We start from the raw sequence: 21,108 nt of genomic DNA on the forward strand, positions 1-21,108 counted from the left end.
CGGTTCGATGAAATGGGCGTAGGAGATCTTTCTTCGACTGTTACTCAATTATTGATATCCAACAGTCAAAACAGTGTGATCTCAACATTTAGGGGGTATTTTATAACGTTCCCAACTTTTACACGAAATGTACCCAAAATAATGCAACTGTGCTAGACACCTCTGGATAATATCGATAATCATACGAAGATCATAATGCGTAATTATAATAAATAGTCCTTAAATAAGGGCACCACTCTCTTTTCTTTTTTGCTCTGCTCTTTTGTTTTATTTTTGCCATTTTGCTTGTCTCTCTCAGTTAGCTTGATTCATATTAAGCAATTAATTCTGCCGATTCGATGAAATGGTCGTAGATCTTTCTTCGACTGTTACTTAATTATTTACAACTGGAACTGTTATTAGAAATCAGAATATCAAATGTGTGCATTTGAATATCCCAAGTTTCATGTAGAGCATCTTTTGTTTTAAATATTAGGCTGTGTGGAATGGTGTTAGTTGACTTTTATTCCTTTGAAACGTGCTGTTAAAAGTTTAACCATATTTAATTTATAAACCTGCCCTTCCTTTGCAGATTCATATTTCTTTGTGTTATATGGAAGCATTTCTTTTGGTTATTATAGTTTGCGTGCGCCATTTCATATGGCGTAGTCTTTTGTTTGTGAAATAAGGCAGAACCTGCAATCATTTTCATATTGCAAAGTCCGATAATCAATTTAATACCAATTTGCGAAAGGAAACATATTTAAATTCACGGTCAGGAACAAATGTTACCAAAGGATTTGCTCTCCAAGCAAAAACTGTGGACCGTTCCTAACTTCAGAAGAAATTGCATTAATTTTGGTAAAAGTTTTGAATTACATCAGTCATTTAATGAAAGAGGCCTCAGTTTCTTTTAACGTTTCCACCATTGATTTTAATTTTAATAGAAAAATAGTTCACAGTCCGAAATTGCCTTTCATATTAATTGCAAATAAAGCAATTAAATCCCAAAGGATCCGGTTGTAATTATGATTTGCCACCATAATTCCGGATGATCTGACTGTCGCAACAGCAAGCAACAAGATCATTAATTGTTTCTCCGATTAACCAGCAATCTTTCGCCGACCTTCTGGTGTCTGACCCTCTCTTTAAACTGTATATGTATAAGGTGTCTATTCTTCCAGACACATCCGAAAGAACAGAAACCATTCTGAATAAACTGTATATGTATAAGGTGTCTATTCTTCCAGACACATCCGAAAGAACAGAAACCATTCTGATGCTGCAGCTAATATGAATCAAGACACAAAAGAATTAAAGACATTAGCTGCCAGTGACCATTGATTTATATCAAGTTGAAAATTTGTGCCGGCCTGGGATTCGAACCTGGGTCTCCTACTTATTGGACAGATCCACTGACCACTGACCTATGTGGACACCGGAACTTCACGTGCTGCACTAGCACGCCTCCTGTCAGACCCAAATTCTCAATTTATTCCACACACTGTTGATTCAGTGTCCCTACCCATTAGCCCCATTACTGTATTCCCTTAAGAGTCAGAGCTTGGTTGTCATCTACACTGAAGGGATCAATGATCGTTCTCACCTTAATTATATGAATGTGGTGTCTGCTCTTTCGGGCATGTCCGATCGTTGGCCTCCATCAACTTAATTATATAAATCTGGTGCCTGTTCTTACGGACAAGTCGGACAGAACAGGCACCCCATATGTACATAATTAAGGCAATGGCGGCCAGTGGTCCCTTCAGTGCAGATGCACACCAGGCTCGATCTCTTACGGGAATCGGCGATATGCCGCGATTAACGAGGCTAACAAGCAGGGGCAGTACATCAGTAGTAAGTTGTGAATTTGGCTCTGACGGAAGGCACGGCAGGATAGTCCACGCAGTTGCAGTGGCCACTGCGTCTGGGTTGGGTAGTGGTCAGCGTATCTGCCTAGTAAGCAGGACATCCAGGTTAGAATCCTGGTCGGGCACAAATTTTCATCGTGCCCCATTGATATACATCAGTGGGCACTGGCAGCTAATGTTTTTAATTCCTTGTCTTGTCTCATTAAACTGTCAGCGTAGTATCTGAATGTCCACAGCTCGTGGTGTAGTAGCTAGCGCTGCTGCCTCTGGCTCACAGGGTTTCTCTGCCTGGGGACTGGATGTTTGGGTTGTCCTCATCCTATCATCATCATCATCGTCATCATCATTCGTGATAGTGGCTGGACTGGACTGTGTAAAAAGATTGGACTGTGTAAAAATTGGGACTTTCATGGGCACTGATGAAGGCACAGTTGAGCGCCTCAGAAACCAAATATCAGCATAGTATCTGAATGATTGGACCATGTGATCTGGAGACTGACTGTAGCAGCCACGGAAACTTGCCTTGACTGCAGTTGAACTTGGATACCAGTGAGGCAGAGCTCTTACTGAGAGGTTTACAGTGGTGGATATATTTATTGCGTCACCTCTTACAATTAACAACTTCTGTTATAATCATTGAATAACTGAGCTAAATTTGCCTGATTTCTCTTTATTTCTATCAGAAATGAATATACGCAATAATTTTTGTCAATTTTTTTTATTCTTAACTTTTGTTTGTATAAAAATGTTTGTTTTTTATAATTTAACTCTTTCTTGAAAAATGGGTGTAAGTGGATATGTCAGCTATTCAGTTTGCTATTCTGAAACATGAATACTAGTGTTGAAAGAAACACTGAATATTAATGTTGTAACATAACACTGATGGATTTTAGTGTTTGTATTGCCTCATACGAACACACTGTTCCATTTAATACTTTATCGCTCCACCACGCGCCTTAATCACCGCTTGGCATCGTGAAGGCATTGAAAGAATTAACATTTTAATGTACTCCTCACTCAGTTCATGAAACCACACACGCACAAAGGTCTCCAACAGCTCCCGTTTATTCCGTGGCTACTTTTTGGTGACAGAATTTCCAATAACCATCCAACATTTCTCAATAGGATTGAGATCAGGGCTGTTTCCAGGCCACTCTAATACTCGAACCCCATTTTGTCGAGGGAAAAATTTTACCTGAAATGTGGAAGTATGTGATAATTAACCAAGAAAGTAATCTGCTTCGTGTCTGGAACAAATATAAGTCATAGGACTCACCTACAAAGCTCTGTGGCAAGGAGCAGAGTCATCCTGAAAAATGCAATTGGAAACATCTCCAAACTGATGTCTAATGGTTGGCATAAGCTTCCTTTCAAGGAAGCTTATGTAGGCATCTACGTTGACAGTGCCATTGACGGAGTCCAGACGACTTCCTCCGTGACTGGAAATGCACCCCCAGGCCATCTGTCGTTGTGGGTGATTGACTGTATGTGTTATGCATGATGGCAAAAATTCTTCATCTTTTCTTCGATGCACGAACAGTTTTCCATATGAGCCATGCAGATTAAATTTGGACTCGTCTGAAGAGATTACTTCGTTCCGCATCTCTGGTGTCCCTGTCTCATGTGTATTTGTCCCATTTTAGTCGCTGTTGTCGCATTATCTTGGTCAATAAAGACTTCCTTCTAGGACGGGCTGAGAGTCCAGCCTGCAGTAGTGTATTTCTAACAGCTCTACTGGTTACTGAGATGTTGCACATTTCTACCCAGTCTTGCTTTAGTTCAGTTGATTACAGGCGAAGAATCGTTGAGCGAAAGCCTTTTCAATACCCTGTCCTGTTTGGCAGTAGACGCCTTTTTCCGACCTCTTCCTTTCTCACGATCAACATTTCCTTTTTCCCTGTATTTTTTAGTAACCTCGAAATCGTAGACTGATTAAATCCTGTATCAGAGTGCTGAGAGCAACAGACGAATAAGCAAGTATAGCAGCTTTCTTTTCTGGCGCTAACTCAACTGACCACCCCATCTTCTCACTGCAAAGTCTAAACTTAAAATGGCAGTATAAAAACTGGTTTCATTGTAAAACAAAACGGCAACAACAAAGAGTTGTGTATTGCTGGAAAACATGTGTGAAGAAGTCAGATTATTAAGGCAAGAATATATCAACAAAGTTTAGCAACAATGGGACTGGTACAACGTGAAGCAAACTGCTGCAAAAGACAAAAAGACGAAGTAATTCATGATGATACAATAAATATTTCCACCATTTAACAGCTCGGATTTCGAAGAAAACAGACGACCGCGCAGAAGGCACTGTCTTTTATAGACAACCCAGCTGCTCTCGTTTGCACAATTTTGGTTGCTTACCTACGTTAGACGAGCAGACATTGATTTCCTCTAATCTACCAGCACCATTTCTTTGGTGTTTCTAACGATATAAGTGCTCGAAGGACGATTAAAACTTAGCAGAAAGAGCTCCCTTAAGCCGTCCTCACACTGGACGTGTTTCTCATCACAAAACACTCCAGACGTGGTATCGTGGTGGTTGCTGCACGCTCTAAAGCGACATGCTGCATGTCACGGAACGTGCTGCTCCTCGTGATTTGCGACTACAGCGTTCTCCGGCAGCAATTCGCGGCTGCATCTTTCGCGCAAATAGACAGTTTCTATATGAAAATGGACACACCTTAAATATCTCCGTTAAGTCTGTTAGCGATTGTCGACGAAGAGAGGAAAAAATTGCAAAGAAAACCTGGCCCCGTCAGTGGCTTGAAGACCGAATTGTTGGTAGAGGAATCTATGTAACGCTGTAGAACGATCTAAAATACATTCGTGAACTCAACTGAATCTCCATTTCATTTTTGGTTTTAAATTTAATATAGTTGAAGTTTATTGCCCAAAGTCAGTTTTAGCACGCATGATATCCATATTCGCAATGTCATATTGACTACCATCACTCTGTAGTAACGTACTTCATCACATAGGTTTCAAGGTCGGCACTCGTTTCGTCATTTCATTCTAATAGAAGAGGAGATTGTTTAGAATCTGCTAACCATCACTGAGAAAGATTCATTCTGAGATACAAACAGGAGGAAGTCTATGAAACGCAAAGATAGGTGTATGTATTTTATACGAAGCTTCGTAATAACAAAAGCTTCCAGTGTGTAACTTGTGTTTACTTTCTGACACAGACCTGCATGACGTTAACATTTCTGTCCACTGGGGGAACGTCTCAGCCGTTATCCTATGGAACAAGTATTGCAGAAAATACATTATTTATGATTAATAACGTCCACTATTACAGATAATACACTCAGAATATTTTAGAAAACGAAAGATGAAAAAAAAAAAAAAAACTGGAAGCAGCTAGAAGCGATCCTGTTACATTTAAGATAAACGTTCACGACACTATAAACTACGCTACGGCTACGACAGGGTTCCAGTACCTCAGTTATGTTATATTTGGTGTAACGGTTGTATCTACAGATGCAAGTACTTTGTACTCAATTATGAAAAACTCTGTACCCGAAACTACGCGCTTTTTATCGATCGTCATTGTGCCGCAGCACTGAAACGGTATACTTTCATAACTTGTGTGCCATGCATCGAATACGGGAGACCTTTAACTACCGGCATCTAGTTTTCCGTCATTTTGTAACGTATAACAACGCGTTTTCAACAGAATCTAAATATACTGATGTGTGCAGCAGCTTATGTTCATACAGTACCGCGTATCCCTATCTATAATGGAAAAAAACACAAAATATGGAGTTAAGCTCCATAACTGCAATTACGACCGTAAAATGATGACATCATTACCTTCTATTTGATACCTCTCATTCGCCCTCGCAAAACACATAAATCAAATCATAGCCCAAATTAATTATCATTGCTAACCTCAAAAGCTTGTTAATCTCTAATTAACCTAATTATCGTCTGCCGATAATAGTGCGCGACCCTGGTGAGAGAAGTATCACAACGCGTTTCAGTAACATGTGTACAGAATGACTGCCACGAATCTATTTAAAGTTTCATGGAATGAAACGACAAGGACATGTGAAAATTTCACTGATTATCAAGAAATTATTTTACAGGTCAAATGCACCAATCACAGACGACACTGTAAACATTTGTAATGCTGAAAGGAAGAGGATTAAAAAAGTGAAATGAGCTGCAAGTGCCAGCATATTTACGAACAGAAGTTATGGAAGCAAAAAAACACTTAGATGTTTATATTCCTGAACATATGACTCAAAGTCAAGGAGCCCTCCGAAATGTCGAAAGGGCCAAAAAGTGATGCGCCCGTTGTCAGGTGAAACGATTCACCAAGAAGTTGAAACAAAATAGTTAAATATATGCCACTGAACTTCCAAATTATAGCTGACATTCAGTTCTCAAGTTGTAGCAGCTCGTGTTTTTTCACGGGTTGTTGAAAACTCAGCCGCTTGTTCATCAATTATAGGTCTCGTAAAAGACAGGGAAGCATTGAAAGATCTCTTGTGGTGGGATCGTTAACACATCCTATTCTTTTTGACAGCAAAATCTCATCCTCCACCTGATAAAGTACGGTCTGGAAAGAAAAGCTGTGACAAAGCTGTCTGGGAATGTTAGTTGACACGAGTAAACAGCAATCCTTCATTCCATCTTCTGGATACATGGCATACGACGCTTGATGTACGTGTTGGAGAAAGCAGCCATCTCAAGGAAATGGTTTACTGTCACCGCAGTAAACAGTCAACGATACGTTGGATCCTTGTATCAGCCTATTGCTTTAACAACACCAGATTGTAGAGAATTCAAAGAACAACAACAACTTACCGAGGAAGTGCACCTGAAGTACAGTCACATACACATCAGGATGTGGTGATTCTAGGAATAATGAAAAAGTAACGCTAAGAAGTCGTGTGCCTCGCTGACGGGCGGTGCTAACGTGGTTGATATATGACGGAAACTAAAGAAGTTTAAAAGCGTAAAATATGCTCCGAATCAGAGACACAGTCACGGCCAAGGTACGAGACTTCCAGAACGCAATCGGCCCACAAACCATTACCAATCAAGAGATTCATTCAACCTCACGGTAAAAACCCCTTTCTGCACATCCCCATTTATATGGCGTGACTGACAATCAATCAAACCACGAATACCTAATGATTACGCATTTGCCATCATACGTATTACATATGGTACTCATCCTCAGTGAAATGTGGCCTACGGAAATGCTCCCAGTTACATGTGACTATGTAAACCATTGTGCCACACAGAAACATGGAAAAAAACCGGTCATGTTAGTTGTTATGGGCCTGATACGCTAAGCCCATGCGCCAGGTAAATTATGGTACGAATTGTTTAAAAAATCTTGGAACTGTTATTAGATTACAATTACTTACTGTGTAGCACCCAAATGGCTTCAGATAACGAAGCGTGACATGTCAAAACTCCACCAATGACATCTGGGCGACGTTCATCGAGTGCAAAAAAATAGTTCAAATGGCTCCGAGCACTATGGGACTTAACTGCTGTGGTCATTAGTCCCCTAGAACTTAGAACTACTTAAACCTAACTAACTTCAGGACATCACACACATCCATGCCCGAGGCACGATTCGAACTTGCGACCGTAGCGGTCGCGCGGTTCCAGACTGTAGCGCCTAGAACCGCCCGGCCACCCCGGCCGGCTCATCGAGTGCAGTTTGCTCTCCACGACTCTATATCTCAGCTGCGTACAACATATAAGTCCTTCTACTGCTACGTAAGCTTTGCATTGTTGGAATTCGAATTCATTAGTATTACGAATCTCCAGGCTGATGAGTGAGATGGTGGGCTCAAGGAGAGTTCTGCAGAGGCTAGGCTCATTCAAGGGGCAGTCTAACCCAATCGATGTAAGACACATATTTATTACACAGTGAGGTAAGAAAAGTCATGGGATATTGATACGCACAGATATAAATGGTGGTAGGCATAAAAGGGCATTTCATTGGCGAAGCTATCATTTCTGCTCAGGTGATTCGTGTGAAAAGGTTTTCGACGTGATTATGGCCGCACGACGGGACTTTGAACACGGACTGGTAGTTGTAGATAGACGCATAAGACATTACATTTCGGAAATCGTTAAGGAATTAAACATTCCGAGATCCACAGTGTCAAGAGTGTGCCGATAATACGAAATTTCAGACATTACTTCTCACCACAGACAACGCGCAGTGGCTGACAACTTTCACTAAACGACCGACAGCGGAGGCGTTTGCTCAGAGTTGCCAGTACTAAAAGAAGGGCAACACTGCGTGAAATAACTGCAGAAGTCAATGTGGAACGTACGACGAACCCATGCGTTAGGATAGCGTGGCGAAATTTAGCGTTAATGGTCTGTCGCAGCTGAACACCGACCGAGTGCCTTGCTAACTGTGCAACATTGCCTGCAGCACCTCTTCTGGGCACGTGACTACACCAGTTGGGCCGTAGTTGTCTGCAACACCATGGTCTGGTCAGAAGAATACCGACTGTAGTTGTAAGAGTTAGTGGTAGGGTAGCAGACCTCACGAAACCATGAACCCAACAAGGCATTGTGTTATCTGGCGATGGCTCCATTTGGTGTGAGCTGTGTTTCCATGGAATGTACCGGGTCCTCTGGCGCAATTGAATCGATTATTGATTGGAAATCATTATGTTCGGTTACTTGTAGACGGTTTGTAGCTATTCTTGGACTTCATGTCCGCCAACAAAGAAGGAATTTTTATGGATGAAAATACGTCATGTCACGAGGCCACAGTTTTTCTCGATTGGTTTGAAGAACATTCTGCACAATTCGAGCGAATGATTTGGCCATCAGCATCGTACGACATGAATCCCATATACGGTACTTAATCGAGAGGTCAGTTCGTGCACAAAGTCTTGTGCCGGCAGTACCTTCGCAATTATGGGCAGCCATAGAGTCAAGGCTCAAAATTTCTGCAGGAAACTTCCAACGAATTGAGTCGATACCATGTCGAGTTGCTGCACTACGCCAAACAAAAGGAGATCCGACACGTTACTAGAAAGTATCCCACGGCTTTTGTCACGTCAGTGTAATAAGGGGATATGTCTTCCTGCGGTTTTCTGAAATGACCTGCGAAGTTCCTGCAATCGTTGTTCACATCAGTAGTTTTCATTTTAGGTGTGCGATACTCAGCTTATCAAAGAGATTGGAGCTAACGTTGCAGTTACGACGAAATGATGGATTGCAAATGAAGATGAGGTGTGCGCGTTCCATACCCGGCCCGCTCGCTTGTACCGTTAGTAGCTGTTCATGGAGAATCTTTCTCAGCAGTTCCTGGGTAACCGAAGGACGTTTTCTCGCCAGGGGAACAGGGAGATGGCAATGAGCGCCTATACAGGGTGAGTCACCTAACACTACCGCTGGATATATTTCGTAAACCACATCAAACACTGACGAATCGACTCCATAGACCGAACGTGAGGAGAGGGGCTAGTGTAATTGGTTAATACAAACCATAAAAAAATGCACGGAAGTATGTTTTTTAACACAAACCTACGTTTTTTTAAATGGAACCCCGTTAGTTTTGTTAGCACATCTGAACATATAAACAAATACGGAATCAGTGCCGTTTGTTGCATTGTAAAATGTTAATTCCATCCGGAGATATTGTAACCTAAAGTTGACGCTTGAGTACCACTCCTCCGCTGTTCGATCGTGTGTATCGGAGAGCACCGAATTACATAGGGATCCAAAGGGAACGGTGATGGACCTTAGATACAGAAGAGACTGGAACAGCACATTACGTCCACATGCTAATACCTTTTTATTGGTCTTTTTCACTGACGCACACGTACATTACCATGAGGGGTGAGGTACACGTACACACGTGGTTTCCGTTTTCAATTACGGAGTGGAATAGAGTGTGTCCCGACATGTCAGACCAATAGATGTTCAATGTGGTGGCCATCATTTGCTGCACACAATTGCAATCTCTGGCGTAATGAATGTCGTACACGCCGCAGTACATGTGGTGTAATGTTGCCGTAGGCTGCCACAATACGTTGTTTCACATCCTCTGGGGTTGTAGGCACATCACGGTACACATTCTCTTTTATCGCACCCCACAGAAAGAAGTCATGAGGTGTAAGATCAGGAGAACGGGTTGGCCGATTTATGCGTCCTCCACGTCCTATGAAACGCCCGTCGAACATCCTGTCAAGGGTCAGCTTAGTGTTAATTGCGGAATGTGCAGGTGCACCATCATGCTGATACCACATACGTCCACGGGTTTCAGTGGGACACACTCTATTCCACTTCGTAACTGAAAACGGAAACCACGTGTGTACGTTTACCTCGCCCCTCATGGTAATGTACATGTGCGTCAGTGAAAAAGACCAATAAAAAGGTGTTAGCATGTGGACGTAATGTGCTGTTCGAGTCTCTTCTGTACCTAAGGTCCATCGCCGTTCCCTTCGGATCCCTACGTAATTCGGTGCTCTCCGATACACACGATCGAACAGAGGAGTGGTGGTACTCAAGCGTCAACTTTAGGTTACAATATCTCCGGATATAATTAACATTTTACAATGCAACAAACGGCACTGATTACGTACTTGTTTATATGTTCAGATGTGCTAACAAAACTAACGGGGTTCCATTTTAAAAAAACGTAGGTTTGTGTTAAAAAACATACTTCCGTGCATTTTTTTACGGTTTGTATTAACGAATTACTCTAGCCCCTCTCCTCACGTTCGGTCTGTGGAATCGATTCGTCAGTATTTGATGTGGTTTACGAAATATATCCAGCGGTAACGTTAGGTGACTCACCCTGTATATGGACGTGTGCCGCATACTTGGAGAGTGTTGTCTTGTCGGTCCAACTGTGTCTAATTCGGGGTCCGCTTTTTCCACTAACGTGTTGTCGTCCTTGTAGCTGACATCGTGTGAAGTCAGCAGCCAGCCTTCGAGTGTGTGTTGTTGGCGCTGAGGCGCGGGTTGGAATTCAGACCGTCAGCCACGCAACCATTTGGAGGGGGCAAACTGCTTGGGCATCTGTCTCACATCAGCACTGTGGCTATTATGGTACACACCCATTACCATCTACGGACATGCAATTCTAAATTTGATAAACAAGTGTCGTTGACCCGGGAATCCTCGTTATCTTTCTAGATTTCCGATAACTTTCCTGTGGCTGGACTGATAAACACCAGGGCGTGCATGCACTCGTATGTTTCTGTACTGTGTCAGTTATAGCCATTTTCAGCACGTTTGACGATTTGACACAAACGTGGACTGATTATTAAATTACTGGAAATCTAGGCATTCTATTGTCGTACCGCATTGCTTGTTAAGGTATGTACAAGCTCCGCGTTTGCCTATGGGGCTGCATGTTTGAATAATTGCTCTAAAATTTCCTTGACATTCATATTTTTTGTGCTCGCTAACCTTGCCCCACTTGTTGCTGTTTGTGTTGCCTTGTTTTAGAGATACTAGGATTAATGCAATTTGTACCTTGCAGGGAAGCTAATGGTCATTTCATAATTGTTATTGTACTGAGTTCAAGGGAGACCTTGCTGTATTGTCCTGAATGCCTCCGGGTAGAACAAAGTCCACAATTTCTCTGATAATACTTTGCCCCGACAGAAAAATCAGATAAATATTTTCGTTCATTTAGTTTCTTGTTCCTCTCGGGAAGTGTGTAACAAATGTATGCCAAGTTAGACGGATACGCCGTATTCGGCGAATATTTGCTATTTGCAGGAAACAAGAGAGAGAATGGTCTGAGCATGTGCTTCGATAATTGCCGAAGTGATAAGGAATACCACTCATTTCATGATAAGAAGATTGTAGCACTCCATTGATACCAATGGTCATCACTTCGAACACCGTCTGTAAATAGACGTTCATGCCACCTTTGTGACCTTCAGTGACCTTCGAAGACCTTACTGTTACACGTCATTGGATTCGTCTCGATAGCAGCTATCAGAAAATAAGTACCAAACTATAGCATCCCACTGAAAAAAAAGTTGACCTTCATATCTCTGACGCGACCACACCTAGCAACAAATAACCATCGTTGTCCCATGCAACATTTGTCCCACAAACGTTTGAGCTACTATCATACTTTTGGAGCTATTCTTGGTGACCGTAATTAGTGACTCATCCTGTATAATGTATTAGACCTCTATTATATACACCTCAATTTTACATATATTCCATTTACTTTCAGAATTAAGTGTTAAGAGCCGGCCGGTGTAGCCGAGCGGTTCTAGGTGCTTCAGTATGGAACCGCGCGACCGCTACGGTCGCAGGTTCGAATCCTTCCTCGGGCATGGGTGTGTGTCGTCCTTAGGTTAGTTAGGTTTAAGTAGTTCTAAGTTATAGGGGACTGATGACCTCAGATGTCAAGTCCCATAGCGCTTAGAGCCATTTGAACCAAGTGTTAAGAAAAAAATTCGATACGTTGCCCCGCTTCCGAGTTAATTAGCGTTGAAGTTAGCCATTCGGGCACCGTGCGTGCAAATCCAAGCGGCCTGTCAGATACTATTAGTGTCACTTGTCCTCACAACGTAGATGACTGTGCACGAAACTGCTCAGCCTTTGGTTCACGTTCAATCCTTACTTGTGTCCAATGTCCAGTTTTTGAGTCGTTCTCTTGTTCGAGTTAAGGATACCATACGAAGAACACGTCTGTCGACACCGCCTCTGTCGGGTCGCTTGAATTTGCAGAAATTTTCAGATTTTCATATTTGATGTCATTCTGAGTAGTTGGTTTCTTTCTACAGCGCTTTGAAATTGGAACTTTTATTATGGACAATACAAATTTCGTACAGGCAAAAGTAATCGAATTTAAAATATATAAGACATGTGCAAACGTTAAAAAGGTATCACACACTGATGGAAAAAAATCGCAGCTCCAAGGAGTTGTGCGCCGTAAAGTTGATATGCGTGTTTCTGCATCTGAAAAATTATATCTGTTCCAATTTCGTGCCAGTCGCGAAAGAGTGGAGCTATTAGTACAACCTACGAGGATGCAAATCAGGTTTGTTTCAAATAATCGCTGTAACGGTCGTGAGCGTTATTTACCTTTGAGACTGGACGTGGGAAGTTGACGTTTGTCCAGAATTCCTGTAAGGCGACAAAGACGCCATTATCACCACAGCACGAGATCGTGTAATACGACTAATAGAAGCTGGATATTCGTCCTGCGTTATTGCCGAAGGACTTGCCAGGAATGTAGCCAATGCGCATGATTGTTGGCAGCGGTGGTCACGAGGATGTTCGATCACAGGAAGACCACGGACACGTGGCGCTACCAATAGGGAAGACGGTCGCGTTCGGGGTGTGGTTGTGGAGCATCGTACTGCGCCTGCGCAGCGCTTAGAGCAGTAGTTCACATCTCAGTGAAACAACGAACTGTTACAGACCGGTTGCTTCAAGGAAGCTCCGAGTCAGAAGCTCTGTAGCGTGCACTTCACTGACCCCAAACCACTGCCATTTGCTACTTAAGTGGTGTGAAACGAGAGCTCATCGCAGGGCAGGGTGGATGTTTGTTACTTTTTCTGATGAAAAATGGTTCTGCCTCGGTCCCAGTGATGGCCGTATGTTGGTTAGAAGGAGGCCAGTTGATGGCTTACAAACAACCTGTCTGCGTGCTGGATACACTGGTCCTACACCAGAAGTTATGGTATGGGGTGCGATTTCGTATGACAGCATGAGCAATCTCGCAGTTATCCCATGCACCCTGAATGCAAATTTGTACGTCAGTGTGGTGATTCTACTTGTTGTGCTGGCATTCATAAACAGAATTCCAGGGAGTGTCTTCCAACTTGATAACGCTCTCCTATACACCACTGTCGTATCCCAACATGGTCTACAAGGTATGGACATGTTGCCTTGGTCTGCTCGATCACCAGATCTGTCTCCATTAGAGCACATATGGGACGTTATCGAACGATAACCGCATCGTCATCCACAGACAACATTAACCATCCCTGTACTGGCCTACGAAGTGCAGGCATGCAACACCATCCCGCAAACTGACATCGGGTACGTCCACATCGCAATGCATGCACGTTTATATGCTTGCAGCCAACATTCTGACGGGTACAACGACTATTAACCTACCAGTATTTGAAATTTACGGTGGTTTATATGTCACTTACATTAACATATGATGTTGGGATGTCAGTCACTTAAATATGTTATCTAGACAAATGTATTCGGAAATTTCAATACTCTGCAATAATTATGTTTTGGTGTTGCTGTTTTTTTTCGTCAGTTTATTTATAGACACCATATGTATGTTGTCCATAGTATAAGTTCCCTTTTTAAAACGGTGTTGAAAGAGAGCCACTTGTCAGAGTTATATTAAATTTGAACAGCATGTTATTGCCGGCAGAGCAAACGACGTGGAAGAAATACAAAACTAAAATTTGACCAAGAGATGGCGCTGTAAGCGTCTCGACGTAAATGACGTCGGCTACAAATGATAGATAAATCGCAACATGACGGCTATGGTTTGAGTTGTACGTAATACAATCCGTACTCTTCAATGCGCATGACTGCACACATTCGGCAATTAATAATTGTGGCATTGTTAGTGAGGTAAGCCTATCAAACACACAGTGTTAAAAAGAAAGAATTGATGAAAAATTCTAAGAGGACGGAAGTTGTCCAATTGTATTAGCAGAAAAAATGAAAAAACCCCTTCTTTCGACCTGTCTCCAAAAAATCATGCTGTGCAGTACGTTTTATCTCCAGCCACTCATAGCGCAGTATTTGAAATCCAGGCTGACTGAAGCAGACCAACTGTTGATTCGTTGCTTTGTATACCACACCCCCTCCTGTTTCCAGCTAGTCAGACCGTGGTATTAAAAATACCATCAGATTTCCAGTAAACAGTTACGTAACCCTCACGTTAATGTCAAAGGTGTTCATTACTTCCGACATCTACGTTTGTCATAAAAGTAGTGACAAATTTACATTGTTCGCCTGTATGTATGTACCTATGACGCAATAATTCATATCTCTGACCTTGCAGTCACTTTAATATTAGTCGTACTTACGTACAGGTAAAAACTTAAATCTGGCTCCGTTTTTAAGGTGTAGGTAAATATCAGAAGAAATGAGAGTTCCATAATTTTTTACTACATATGTGACACTCTGGTTGGAATGAGGAAAGGATGTGCGCCACACATTTCGCCTGTTTCCATCAAATTGGATTTTTAATATTGCACTATGACTGGCTGCACAGCATGATTGGTTGGAAATAAGGGGAGGGGAGGGGTTTTTAATTTTTTTCGATTAACGCAGTTGAACTGTTTCCACCGTGTTGGATTTTTCTTTTGTTCTTTCATTTGCAGTACTGTGCTATAACTGGTCGGAGATAACTTAAATTCGAATGATCAAGTAGATAAAGTTGAGGGGAAAGCAAACCAAAGCCTGCAATTTATTTGCAGAAGTCTTAGAAAGTGCAACAGATCTAATAAAGAGACTGCTTGCACCACGCTTGTCCTCCCGCTTCTGGAGTATTGCTGTGCAGTCTGGGAACCGCATCAGACCCGACTGACGGAGGACATAGCAAAAGCTCAAAGAAGGGCAGCTCGTTTTGTATCACCAGGAAATAGAGGAGAGAGTGCGAGGGATATGATAATGCTAACAGGGGTGGTAGTCACTAAACCAAAGGATCTTCTCATGAAATTTCAGTCAACAACTTTCTCCTCCAATTGTTAATACCTCTTGTTGTTGCCCCCCTAAATGATCATCATAATAAAATAAGAGAAAACAGAGTTATCACGGGAAATTTAAGTGTTCTTTTTCCCATTCACCGTCTGCTAGGCGCTTAATTATGAACCGAAGAGTAATCATGCAGATGTAGATGTAGTCATGGTAGAGGAGAAAGTGGGTAGGGAAAGGAAACTGGAGAGGGTTGATGAATTGGTACAGAGTTGGAGGGATTTGGGGGAGGGGTAAGAGGCACTATGCGTGGCTTGTGATGTCACGTATACAACGCCCTTGATCCTGCACCTGAATTTAGACAACCCCAATGCAAATAAATACAAGTAAATAACACATTCCAGGAATAAAAGTCAACTATTGCAACTATTGCAAATGAATGAATATGAATACTTGAGCCTATCACTCCATTTTGTCAGTTTTGCTCGAAACGTATTCACAACGAGATCTACCGAATAGTGTACACCTTTGTTCATTGAGTGTTTGAGAAGCAATGCAGCGTTTTTACAGAGGCTGACGCTTGGCTTTTGCGAGGGACTGAGCCGTATCACAGGCGCTTTAATAAAGTACACAAAGGGAAAGGTAATACCCGTGCTTTCATCTTTATAAAAGGTTTTAACAAATCATACAAAAGGATTGGATTTGTGCGCTTTGCTATCTTTCCAGGGAACGTAAATTCCTTTTCTCTGAAAATCAAAGACTGTCCGCCAACGATTTCGCAGAATCCAAATTTAATCTCTCTATTTCCCATTAGACTCTGTCTTCCGAGAAAACTCGTAAGTTCGCTGAAGCTTGTTTCGTGTTAAATGTATTTATGTCAGTGCCGCCGAAACAAAACACGTTTAAGAGACAACGCTTTAAAATTTATATAAAGATTAAAAACATGAGTACCATGAAAGATCTAGAAGAGAACCCGAGAAAATTCTGGTCCTGTGTGAAATCGCTAAGCGGGTCTGTGGCTTCCGTTCAGTCTCTTGTTGACCAGTCTGGTGTGGCAGATAGAGACAGCAAAAAGAAAGCCGATGTTTTAAATTTCATGTTCAATAAATCGTTCACACAAGAGGATCAAGCAAACTTACCGTCGTTTTGCCATCGAATAGACTCCCGTACGGACGACGTAGTAATCGGCATCCTTGCCGTAGAGAAAAAACTGAAAGATTTAAAAGCGAATAAATCACCAGTGCCGGATGGAATCAGAATTAGGTTATAAAAGGAGTACGCTACGACATTGGCCCCTTACGTAGCACGCATTTATCATTAATCTCTTGTCCAGTCAAAGTCCCAAGGGACTGGAAAAAAGCGCAGGTGACTCCAGTATATGAGAAAGGTAAAAGAACGGACTCGAAAAATTACAGACCGATATCTCTAACAGCAGAATCCTTGAACATATATTAAACTTTCTTGAGACTGAGAAGCTTATGTCCACGAAGCAGAATGGTTTTAGGAAGTATCGCTTGTGTGAAACTCAGCTTGCCCTTTTCTCACATGATATACTGCGATCTATGCATGAAGGGCAACAGACACATTCTATATTTCTCAATTTCCAGGAAGTATTTTACAAGGTGATCCCCTGCATGCTGTTAACGAAGGTACGGGGGCATCGAATGAGTTTACAAATACGTGAGTGGGTCGAAGATTTCTTTAATAATAGAACCCAATATATTGTCATTGACTGCGAGTGTTAATCAGAGATAAGGAATGCCCCAGGGAAGTGCGACAGGACCGCTGTTGTTTTCTACATTCATAAATGATTTGGCAAGGTTCAAATGGTTCAAATGGCTCTGAGCACTATGGGACTTAACTTCTGTGGTCGAACCTGCGACCGTAGCGGTCACGCGGTTCCAGACTGAAGCGCCTAGAACCGCACGGCCACAAGGCCGGCCATTTGGCAAGGGAGGGCAGTAATCTGCGGCTGTTTGCTGATGGTGCTGTGGGTACAGTATGGCGTCAAAGTTGAGTGACCGTAGGAAGATACAATACGACTTAGACAAAATATCCAGCTGGTGTGATTAATGGCAGATAGCTCCAATGTATAAAAATGAACGTTGAAGCGGGTGAGTAGGGAGAACAAAGCTGTAATGTTCGGATACGGTATTAGCTGTGTCCTGCTAAACACAGTCAAGTCGTTTAAATATTAGTCAAGTCGTTTAAATATCTGGGCGTAATGTTGCAAAGCGATATGAAGTGGAACGAAAATTTGAGAACTGCGGTAGGGAAGGCGAATGGTCGATTTCGGTTTATTGGCAGAATTTTAGGAAAGCGTGGTTTACCTATAAGGGAGACCTGTTCTTGAGTACTGCTTGAGAGTTTGGGATCCAAACCAGGTCGGATTGAAGGAAGACATCGAAGCGATTCAGATGCGGGCCTCTAGTTTTTTTTGAACAACACGTGTTATAGGGATGCTTCGGGAACACAAACGGGAATCCCTGGAGGAAAAGCGACGTTCTTTTCGAGAAACACTACTGAGAAAATTTAGAGAACCTGCACTTAAAGTTGACCGCAAAACGATACATTAGGGCTCATACGGAGGCATGTAGGTAGCCGTTTTTCCCTCGCTGTATTTGCAAGTGGAACAGAAAAGGAAATGCCTAGTAGCGGCACAGGGTACCCTCCGCCATGCACCGTAGAGTAGCTTGCGGAGTTTCTATATAGATGTATATGCAGGTGAAACCATAAACACTTACTGGTTGATACATTGCTCCTAATGGAGATTGAGGGGTTCCAAAAGTAATATTAGATGAAATGTGTAAAGGAATTCGCGGCACGAATTTCTCGCCTCTCACCTTCGTAGTCTTCACGCAAAATGTGCGTTGGGGGCAGTAGAATCACTCTGCAGTCGGCTTCAAATGCCGCTTCTCTAAATTTGCGCAACAGTGCCTTGCGGAAAAAGTATCGTCTTCCACCAGGGATTTCCATTTGAGTTCACGAAGCATCTCCCTAATAATGGCGTGGTGATCGAACCCACCGGTAGCAGGTTTGACAGCCCTCTTCGATGTCTTCCTTCAATCCGACCTGGCGAGGACCCCAAAGACTCGAACAGTACTCAAGGATGCGTCGCAGTAGCCTACTATACGCCGTCTACTTTATGGATGAGCTACATCTTCCCAAATTTTTGGACTAAAAGTCGAGCTTTCACCTTCCTTACCACCAACCTGACATGCTCATTCGATTTCACATCACTTTGTCACATTACGCCTAGGCATTTAATCGAAGTGACAGTGTCAGGCTGCTGTATTCGAACGCAAAAGTGCTGTTTTCCCTACTCATCCGCGTTAACATGTAGTATTCTGCAGTTACAGCAAACTGCTATTCATGGCACCAACGAGAAATTTTGTCTAAGTCGCTTTGTATCTTCCTAGAGTCACCAAACGACACCTTCCCGTACACTATAGCGACATCGGCAAACAGTCGTAAACCGCTGATCACCCTGTCCATCAGGTCATTTACGTATATTTTCATCAAAAATAAGAACACGTTGTCCTTAGAAGTGGATATAGAAGACCTGATCATTTTACTCTCGTGAATAAAATTATATGACGGGATAGTTAATACGAATTACCGTCCTACTTGGAGTTAGCAAATTTCGGGAAGAACAAGGAATAGGTTCGATCTATATTAGTACATTGGAGAGTGCTTCAGTTTCCGTTACGTTTCGTTGGGTTAGCGAGCAATTATGAATTGAAAGAGGAGATGAATAAGTAGATTCCAAACCGCCGAAACGGTTCTCGGCAGTCTCAGAGCAGCTTTCCAGATCGCTAAAATGGAAAAACCTACAGACAGTGAATTCTTACGTTGCGGCTGATAATGGAAGCAAGGCTAAAGAAAAATCAAGACACGTTCATAGGATTTGTCGACGTTGAAAAAGCGTTCGACAATGTAAAATGGTGCAAGACGTTAGGAATTCTGAGAACAATAGGGGAAAGCTGCAGGGAGGGACGAGTACTATACAATATGTGCAAGAGACAAGAGGGAATAGTAAGAGTGGACGACCAAGAACGAAGTGCTCGGATTAAAAAGGGTGTAGCCTTTCGCCCCTACTGTTCAATCTCCACATCGAAGAAGCAATGATGAAAATAAACGAAAGGTTCAGCAGTGGAACTAAAATTCATGGTGAAAGGACATCAATGATACAATTCGCTGATGACATTGCTGTCCTGAGCAGAAGTGAAGAAGAATTACATGATCTGCTGAATGGATTGAACAGTATAATGGATGCGCCCGCTAAATCCGCTGGGCAGAACAGGTAATAGGATTGTGGAAAGGGCCAAATAGGTTGGGGTCAGTTTCATCTTCCAATTGTAATTTATTGTGATTTAATAACACTTTTACAACCAAAGCGACACATAGCCGGACCTTTACCGAATTCATTTCTTTCACTGCTGAAGGCCTCCAAACAAGAAATCTTAACAAATCAACAACATAAAAATCCAATTAAGACAGCAATAAAATAATTTAAAAAAATACCACAGCACAGTAGATAGAACAAACATATGCAAGGTGCAATACCAATGGCTGAAGGCCACAATTAAGTTTCAAAATTTTAAAATATATTTCCATAATCTTTTAAAGGCAGAAGGCCGCAATGTTTAGGCTTGAAAGATATATTTAAGAATTAATTTCGCAGAATTTTTAAGAGAAAAGAAAAATAACCTTAAGTCTTAAATTTTAAGTAGCTGAGCGCCACTTGATCCGTCGGAATCTAACCAGGGGACAGCCACGGACCGACCGACACAAAGACTTGCTTACCACCAATCAGTACATGAGAACTCAAACACAAAATGTAAAGGACGTAATTATCCACAATCAAATATGTAAAAACACTCGGAGTTGCTCACAGGAAAACCTCCCCAACAGCGAACCACCGAAACGAACCACAACATGATTGGACGAGGCTTGGGTACTTAAAACACGATTTAACTTTGACGTCCTGGGTCGGTGAACCACAAAGCTCTTAGCGATCGGACAGCTCCACATACGCTGCGACACTGCGCAGTGACCGGCAGTGGACCCAGCGACTGCACCGCGTGGAGATTCTCCCAGGTCACCACCAACCGACCGACCGCCTGCTGATCCGTCCGCGACTGCTGCTCCGTCGCGACTGCACTGCTGGTGCATCTCCAGACACACGACGGCGGAAATACTGGCTCGGACCCAACCATGCAGATGAAACACGCCCACTGGCTAAACAACATCCCTGTATCAGGAAAGGATCGACCCAAGTTCCATAAAATGGTAACTGACGGGGACCAGAAGCGCTCAGAGAACGAGTTATACGTCGCCCGATGAGTCGGAACACTGCCCTCAGAATGCTGACAACACCTTAAATAGTCCTCAATGGAAATAACGGCAACTACACACACAACCTGACAAACACTTGCACGAAGACCTGAACGATACCCAACAATCACTAAACACGCACGAAGACAAATCGGGAGACGATGCACACACACACGCACACACACACACACACACACACACACACACACACACACACACAGCCGAGTAGTGAACGATCGACGAGCCAAAACTCGTCGTCCGGGAGGACGACCGA

Source organism: Schistocerca americana, chromosome 1, assembly GCF_021461395.2.
Source record: "Schistocerca americana isolate TAMUIC-IGC-003095 chromosome 1, iqSchAmer2.1, whole genome shotgun sequence".
Taxonomy (NCBI): domain Eukaryota; kingdom Metazoa; phylum Arthropoda; class Insecta; order Orthoptera; family Acrididae; genus Schistocerca; species Schistocerca americana.